This window comes from Moschus berezovskii, chromosome Y (genome assembly GCF_049115385.1).
Source record: "Moschus berezovskii isolate FMDL1 chromosome Y, NW_MosBer_1.0, whole genome shotgun sequence".
Lineage (NCBI taxonomy): Eukaryota > Metazoa > Chordata > Mammalia > Artiodactyla > Moschidae > Moschus > Moschus berezovskii.
The window spans coordinates 72,891,318-72,900,319 of record NC_142489.1 but is presented as its reverse complement, the minus strand read 5'-3'; the positions used below and the strand labels follow the sequence as shown (position 1 = coordinate 72,900,319).

The 9,002-nt window shown below is 44.4% G+C and overlaps 1 pseudogene; it reads right to left on the bottom strand.

Annotated features, from left to right (window-relative positions):
- Window positions 1–5,865: 5,865 nt before the first annotated feature.
- Window positions 5,866–7,594, bottom strand: LOC148773157 (serine/threonine-protein phosphatase 2A 65 kDa regulatory subunit A beta isoform pseudogene; annotated as a pseudogene).
- Between the last annotated feature and the right edge of the window lie 1,408 nt (window positions 7,595–9,002).

Below are 9,002 nucleotides of genomic sequence, written 5' to 3'. Positions count from 1 at the left end.
AGGGAGGTTTAAAAAAAGAGAGAAGTTTCCAGACACTGGAAACACTCACTGGTGAATCTGTGGCAACCCTTGGAACCTGAGAGGGCAACATAACCAGGAGAAACAATAAATAAATAATTAAAATCTACAGACTACGTGCCCAGTAGTAGCTCCATGGGAGAAGCAGTGCAGCCGCCCACACCCCCCATAGAAAGCTGGGACTGGGCAGGGAGGCGCGGGCTGCATCCCTTAGAGTAAGGACCGGGCCTGAATGCCCTGAGGGCAATCTGAGGGAACTAACTTAAGATAGATAAGCAGACTGTGTGATAGTTACCTCGTGAAATGGCGAAAACCCCCAAGCTAAGACACTTCCAGGCCCACTCAGAGAACAAAGGACTGAACAGTGCTAGCCAGCTGTGGTCAGCCCATCCACCATCCCCAGCTGAGACGGCAGGGGAGGACAGCCAGAGCAGGAAGCAGGCAATCGTGGCACCAGAGAGGCATCTGATACCAAGCTTCAAGCAGGCCTTGTTGCTAACCAAGATTTCTTGGGTTCTGGCCAGTCAGTATCGGCCTGAGAGGGTGCGCTGGTGGTACGCCCAGAAAACCGAGGAGCAGGGATTGGGGAGGGAATAAGTCACAGTGACTCTGCTGGTCAAACACCTGCTCACCTGAGCTGCTCAGACCAGGAAGGGCAAAAAATTCAGGCCCAACTGAGTCTAAACCTTTGTGGAGTACCCGAAAATCAGAAGCTGAGTGGCTTAGACCATGGATGTACATCCAACCCAGCGACAGCCTCGGATTGTTCCCAGCAGAGCAATCTAGAGCCTGTGCAGTGTAGACTGGGACAGCACACATGCCGTGAGCAGGGGTAAACCCAGTGTGGCTGAGACATTGAAAGCACTCCCCACAGATGCCACTGGTATTTGTCTGCAGCTTACCTCCCTCCCCACAGCACGACTGAACAGGTGTGCCTAAAAAAATTGTCTACCACTGCCGCCTTGTGTCAGGAAGGGAATTAGACATTGAAGAGACCAGCAAACAGAAGAAGCTTAAACAGAAGGAACTGCGTAGGAAGAGACAGATGGAGAAGTCTTGAGCCTACTGCAAAAATAAGACTGAAAATCAGAGCCAGAGGCTTAAGTCCAAATCCTGAGAACACCAGAGAACTGATTTTCTAGGGAACATTAATTGAAGGAGCTCAACAAATGCTTCCATACCTACACTGAAACTAGGCAACACCAAAGGGTCAACAAGTTTCAGAGAAAGACTTTCCACACAAATTCTCCAGCAACACAGGAGAACAGCACTGAGCTTCAATATACAGGCTTCCCAAAGCCACTCCAAACCCACTGATAACTCAAAACTCATTACTGGACACTTCATTGCACTCCAGAAAGAAGAAATCCAGCTCCACCCACCAGAACACCGACACAAGCTTCGCTAACTAGGGAAACTTAAAAAACCACCCATCCAAGGCCACACACAGCATTGAAACTGCACAATAAAGAAAATTCCACAAGCTGCCAGAAGACTGAAATGCCACCACAAACAGAACAATATAAGCAAGATGAAGAGGTAGAGAAATACTCAGCAAGTAAAGGAACAGTACAAAGGCCCAGCCAAAAAAAAAAAAAAAAAGAGTAAGTTTTAGGGAATCTACCTGATAAATAATTATGAATATTGACAATGAAAATGATTCAAAATCTTGATAACAAACTGGAATTACAGAAAAATAACCTCTAGATAATGATCGAGAAGATGCAAAAAACATTTAATAAGGATCTAGATGAAATAAAAAAGAGTGACTATATAATGAATAATGCAATAGATGAAATCCGAAACACTCTGGAGAGAACCAATAGTAGAATAATGGAGAGAGAAGATAGGATAAGTGAGGTAGAAGATAGAATTGTAGAAATAAATGAAACAGAGAGGAAAAAAGAAAAATGAATTCAGTGAAATGAAGACAATCTCTGAGACCTCTGGGACAATGTTAAATGCCCCAACATTCTAATCATAGAAGTCCCAGAAGGAAAGACAAAAAGAAAGACCATGAGACAATACTTGAGGAGATAAGAGTTGAAAACTTCCCTAAAATGGGGAAGGAAATAATCAAGTCCAAGAAACACAGAGAGTCCCTAACAGGAAAAACCCAAGGCCAAATTCTCCAAGGCAAACATGAATCGAACTAACAAAAATCAAACACAACGAACAAATATTAAAAGGCGCAAGGGAAAACCAACAAATAAAACACATGGAGATTCCCAGAAAGATAACAAGTGATCTTTTACCAAAAACTCTTCAGGCCAGGAGGCAATGACACGACATACTTAAAGTGATGAAAGAAAGTAACCTACAGCCCAGATGATTGTACCCAGCATGGATTTCATTCAAATATGAAGGAGAAATCAAAAACCTTACAAACAAGCAAAAGCTGAGAGAATTCAGCATCACCAAACCAGCTCTCCAATAAATGCTAAAGAATCTTCTCTTGACAGGAAACACAGAAAAGGTACGTAAACTTGAACCCAAAACAGTAAAGAAAATGGCAATGGGATCATACCTATCAATATTTACCTTAAATGTAAATGGGTTGAATGTCCCAACCAAAAGGCAAAGACTGGCTGAATAGATACAAAAACGAGACCCTTATCATGTTGTCTGCAAAAGACCCACCTCAAAACAAGGGACACATACAAACTGAAAGTGAAGTGCTGGAAAAAGATATTTCATGCAAATAGAGACCAAAAGAAAGCAGGAATAGCAATATTCATATCAGATAAAATAGACTTTAAAACAAAGGATGTGAAAAGAGACAAAGAAGGAAACTACATATTGATCAAAGGATCAATCCAAGAAGAAGATATAGCAATTATAAACATATGCACCCAACATAGGAGCACCGCAATATGTAAGACAGTTACTAACAAGTATGAAAGGCTAAATTAACAACAGCGCAATAATAGTGGAAGACTTTAATACCCCACTCACACCTATGTATAGATCAACTAAACAGAAAATTAACAACGAAACACAAACTTTAAATGATACAATAGACCAGATAGATCTAATAGATATCGATAGGGCATTTCACGGCAAAACAAAGAATTTCTCCTTTTTCTAAAGTGCACACAAAACCTTTTCCAGGATAGATCACATCCTGGGCCATAAATTTTGACTTGGTAAATACAAAAAAAAAAACAAAAAATTGAAAATTTTCAAGCATCTTTTCTGCCCACATTGCAGAAAGATTTGATTTCAACTACAGGAGAAAAACTATTAAAAATGCCAGCATACGGAGGCTGAACAACACGCTGCTGAATAGCCAAAAAATCATAGAAGAAATCAAAAAAGAAATCAAAATGTGCATAGAAATGAAAGAAAATGGAAACACAACAAACCAAATCTTATGGAACACTGTGAAAGCCATGCTAAGGGGAAAGTTCATAGAAATATAGGCGTACCTCAAGAAACAAGAAAATAGTCAACTAAATAACCTAACGCTACATCTAAAGAAACTAGAAAAGGAAGAAATGAAGAACCCCAGGATTAGCAGAAGGAAAGAAATCTTAAAACTAAGCAGAAATAAATGCAAAAGAAATAAAAGAGACCATAGCAAAAATCAGCAAAACCAAAAGCTGGCTCTTTGAGAGGGTAAATAAAATTTACAAACCACTAGCCAGACTCATCAAGAAACAAAGGGAGAAAATCCAAATCAATAAAACCAGAAAAGAAAAAGGAGAGACCACAATAGACAACACAGAAATATAAAGGATCATAAGAGACTGCTATCAGAAATTATATGGCCATAAAATTGACAACTTGGAAGAAATGGACAAATTCTTAGAAAAATACAACTTTTCAAAACTGAACCAGGAAGACATACAAAATCTTAACAGACCCATCACAAGCACGGAAATCGAAGCTGTAATCAGAAATCTCCCAGCAAACAAAAGCCTAGGGCCAGAAAGCATAACAGCTGAATTCTACCAAAAATTTAGAGAAAAGGTAACATCTATTCTACTCAAACTATTCCAGAAAATTGCTGAGGAAGGGAAACTTCCAAACTCATTCCACGAGGCCACCATCACCCTAATCACAAAACCTGTCAAAGATCTCACAAAAACAGAAAACTACAGCCCAATATCACTGATGAACATAGATGCAAAATTCCTTCACAAAATCCTGACAATCAGAATCCAACAACACATTAGGAAGATCATACATGATGACCAAGTGGGCTTTATCCCAGGAATGCAATGATTCTTCAATATCAGTATATCAATCAATGTAATACAGCACATTAACAAACTGAAAAAAAATGAATATCTCAATAGATGCAGAGAAAGCCTTTGACAAAATTCAGCATGGATTTATGATAAAAACCCACCAGAAGATGGGAATAGAAGGAACATACCTCAACATAATAAAAGCTATATACAACAAACCCACTTCTGCTGCTGCTAAGTCACTTCAGTCGTGTCCCACTCTGTGTGACCCCATAGACCGAAGCCCACCAGTCTCCCCCTTCGCTTGGATTCTGCAGGCAAGAACACTGGAGTGGATTGCCATTTCCTTCTCCACTTCCCTATGCAAAATCCCATTCATGAATGCCTGTGTAAAACATTTCAAACAAGGGCAATGTATGATCAGACAAAACACCACAAGTTAACAGGAAGTATATGTCATCTTAACATTTAAAATATTAAAAATTACATATTAATGGTCTTACTTGTGATATGACATGACTGAGCAACTTAACTGAACTGAATTGAACTGACAGGAAGAAACCTCGTATGGTTTACAATGCTGTTCTTAATTCCTAGGGTTTTAAATCTACGTGATACTAAAAATATCCCAGTATTTTGGTGAGTATTTTGGTACCTAATCACTCAGTTTCTTATATATTATTTCTGGTATGGGAGTAGTAAGCTAAAGAGGCTCTAATTTTGTCATGCTTGTGGGCTTTTCAGTATTCTTGTGGGAGGCTTCATTAGACTTGATCTTCATGAAGCCTATGCTAATATGACAAACCCACAGCAAACATTATCCTCAATGGTGAAAGATTGAAAGCATTTCCCCTAAAGTCAGGAACAAGACAATGGTGGCCACTCTTACCACTACTGTTCAACATAGTTCTGGAAGTTTTGGGCACAACAATCAGAGCAGAAAAATACATAAAATGAATCCAAACTGGAAAAGAGGTAAAACCCTCATTGTTTGCCAATGACATGATCCTCTACTCAGAAAACCCTAAAGACTCTACCAGAAAACTACTAGAGCTAATCAATGAATACAGTAATGTTGTAGGATATAAAATCAACACACAGAAATTCCTTGAATTCCTATATACTAATAATGAGAAAATAGAGAAATTAAGGAAACTATTCCATTCACTGTTGCAACGAAAATAATAAAATACTTAGAGATATATCTACCTAAAGCAACAAAAGGCTTCTTTTTTTTTTTAATTTCTAGACATTTATTTCTCTGTGAAAAAGGGGGAAAGGGAATAAAATAAAAACTGCACAACTAACACAAAAAACCACCAGGAGGAAGGGAGGGAGGCAGAGGAGATGGGGAAGGGGCCCCCATGCAGCAGCACTGGCTGGCGACCGGGGTGCTCGCCCCACTCCCCACCTGGCGGGAGCGGCCCCGTCCTCCCAGGGCTCTGCTCCGTCCCACCCTGTGCACCCCCAGCCCCGTGAGGGGTGGACGTGAGAAGTCGGAGTCCCGGTCTGAGGGAGGAACCGTGCTGGGGGAGGGACATGGGGTCAGAGCATGCACGGGGAGTAACAGCCAAGGACCCCCACTGTCCCCCCAGGGAGGGGCCTGGCGGGGGAGGGTGGGCACCGTAGGCCAGCAGTGGGTCCTCTTCCAGCATCAGGGGAGAGACAGAACAGTCAGAGCCTCCTGGGCGAAGTACTTGATGTCCACGTCCTGGTCCTGGGTCAGCTTCTCAAGGACGGGCTTGACCTCGCTCTGCAGCATGCTGTTGTCCAGGATGTGCCCGATCTTCTACAGGGACTTGGCCACGCTGAAGCGGACGTTGGCAACAGAGTCCCCGGCCATGTGCAGCACGGTGGGCAGTATGTGCTTGGTGGTGATGTCCTGCCCGCAGATCTCAGACAGCACATTGATACGGAAGAGTGTGGTCATGCGGTGCAGGGAGTTGGGGTCCCCAGACATGGCCAAGACCTTGGGGATGATAGTCGCATGGGCCCACTCCTTCCCAAACCTCTCCACCACCTTCTTGAGGTTGCTGGTAGCCGCCTCGCGGATGGCATAGACATGATCCACAAGCCAGGCCATGCACAAAGATTTGAATTTCTCATCAAAGAACTCCACCCCCAGTTGTCCCGCCAGCAGAGGGATATACTTGATGATGGCCAGCCGCACCCGCCACTTGGCATCCTCCGCCAGCTCCACGATGGCAGGGAGTAGGGACTTCAACAGCTGCCTGAAGCCGATCACCTCGTTCATGCAGTCCAGGTTGGAGATGATGTTCAGCCGCACCTCCGGGCACTCGTCCTTCAACTGAGCCAGGAAGAGGTGCAGGAGGTGCTTGATCGTGCTGTCTTTGCCCGGGATCGGAAAGAGGCCCATGATGATGGAGGCCAGGGCTGACTTGACGAGATGGTTGGCATCAGACACCAGCACCTTGATGCAGGGCAAGATCTGGGTCATGATCACATTCTCCCGACAGTCAGCGGAGAGATTTCCACAGAATTCTTTGACGTTGTGGGAGGCGGCAACCTTCACCTCAGTCAGCCTCACAGTCTTTCATCAGGTTCTGGAAGGAAGGACTCAGGTTCTTCTGGGTGATTTCAGGCCCCACTGCTTTCTGGAGCCCTGTGAACTTGTCGGCCACCATGTAACGGACGCGCCAGGACTTGTACTCGGTAGCCTGGCACAGGGTGGGCATCACCAGGTCCTCCAGGGCCTCCTGGGGCAGGAATTGGGCGATGTTCACGCATGTCTCCACTGCTAGCAGCCCCATCTCGCTCTTGATGTTGTCCAGCTCCAGCACCTTGGCGAACTCCCCAACCTTGGAGGCTGTGGGTCACAGCACCATGGGGGTGTCATCTGAACATAGGTTCTGGAAGTACTGTTGAAGCTCTGCCTTGATGGCCCTTGACACACGGGGGTAACAGACAGAGAAGAGGCCGCAGGCTGAAGTGTGGGAGGTGAACCAGGCTCCGCCCGCCAGCCACTTCACCAGGGGCACGAAGTGGACCTCAAGGTCGGAGGGGGAGTGCTCATGCGAGATATCCCACAGGGATTCCATTGCCTTATCCAGCACCACCGTCTCCTCCACCGTGGCCAGCAACTTCAGGGGCAGCAGCAGGCAGTGCATGTACTCGAGGCCACCCAGCAGAGTGGTAAAAGTGCCCAGCTGCTCTGCCAGGTCCAAAAGGACCTCGTCCTCATCGTAGACTGTGTCTGTAAGGAAGGGCAGAAGTTTACCGTGGGCCCTTTCGACCCCAAGGATCAAAGCAATGGTGGACAGCTTCTAGATGCTGTTGGGGCAAAGCTGAACATCCTCTTTGTGGAGCTCGTCTATGAGCACCGTGATAGGGTAGAACGAGTGGTTGCTGTTGGCTGCCGCCATCTTGGGCCCCTCCCCTTCCTGTCAAGACTGAGGCCAGTGCCGTGCTAAAACTGGGATAGGGAGGGGTTGGGCTGGGAGGAGGAAAGGAACAAAAGACTTCTATAGAAAATTATAAGACACTGGTGAATGAAATCAAATAGGACACTAATAGATGGAGAAATATACCATGTTCATGGATTAGAAGAATAAATATTGTGTGCCAGGAGCCAGTGAGGGAAATCCTACCCGTGGCAATGGTCAATTGGGGAAGAGGCCTGATGGGCAAAGGCTAATCAGGACTCGAGGAACCCCCTGAACTTACCTGAGCATCTACCCCAAAGAAAACCGGAGTCTGACTGCCTTACTCTCTTACACCTCTTATCAAGTCCTTTAATACTTACGGGGGCTTCCCCCCAACCACCTATCTCTGAAAACATTAATTCAGAGCTGTAGTTTAACAGTTCTCCTCGGCTTAATAGGAGTGTTCCAATCCAAGCCCCTCTGATAGCTTTCTAACTTGCATGACAAGTTTGTCCGGGCTTTTACAACTATGAATGTGACTGTTTACAGCCTCGAACCATGCAAGGACAGAAAGCCTAATATTCTAAAATACAGGAATTTGTTGAAGAAATAAAAATCATTAGAATAGTAGTAAAAAAAAGATTTCATTGTTGAATCAATGCTTGCTGCAAAGTTTATCTATTGTATCCTTGGAAATATATTAATCACATATAGAGAGTATAAGTAGTAGCCTTTGATTTAACCACATCAGATCTTAAGTTAATAAATTCCTTTCTTGTAGCTCACTACACTTTTGCCTTATAGGAATGTAACTTTGTCATGTGTCTAGCACATGACTTTACGAAAATCACTTTAAAAGAATATAAGACTTTTTCTAGCTAACTAACCTTTGTTAGGAGAGAGGGCCATAAACTGTCAGCAGGCCTCCTGGCCAGAAGATGATGTAAACCACCTAAAACTTTTGTTTATCATGAGATATACAAAAATAAGCCCTGATCCTGATAAGGGTCAAGACTGCAGACCCCGCGTGATTTTGGCGTGAGTCTATACCTCCCTTTCTCTAGTTTTTATGTGCACAACTTAGGGTATAAAAGCAGCACTGGAAAATAAAGTTTTGGGCCTTGCTCACTGAAGCTTGGTCTCCCCATGTCGTTCTTTCTCTTTTTCTGTCCTTTTCTCTATTCTCCTTTTTCTGGTTGAGATCCTTGGAGTGCTGGGCCCTCTGCGTTTATTTATCTGCCTGGGCTTCTAAGACCCACTCGAGGTGGTGCCCTGGTGGGGTGCCTCTGGTGATTCAAGAGGGCGCCTGCGGCCTACGTAAGCAGAGCAAACCCCGTGCTTGGGTTTTCTCTCTCTCTCTCTCTCACTGACGCCGACGCCGTTCATCCCGAGGATATCCTGGGCCATA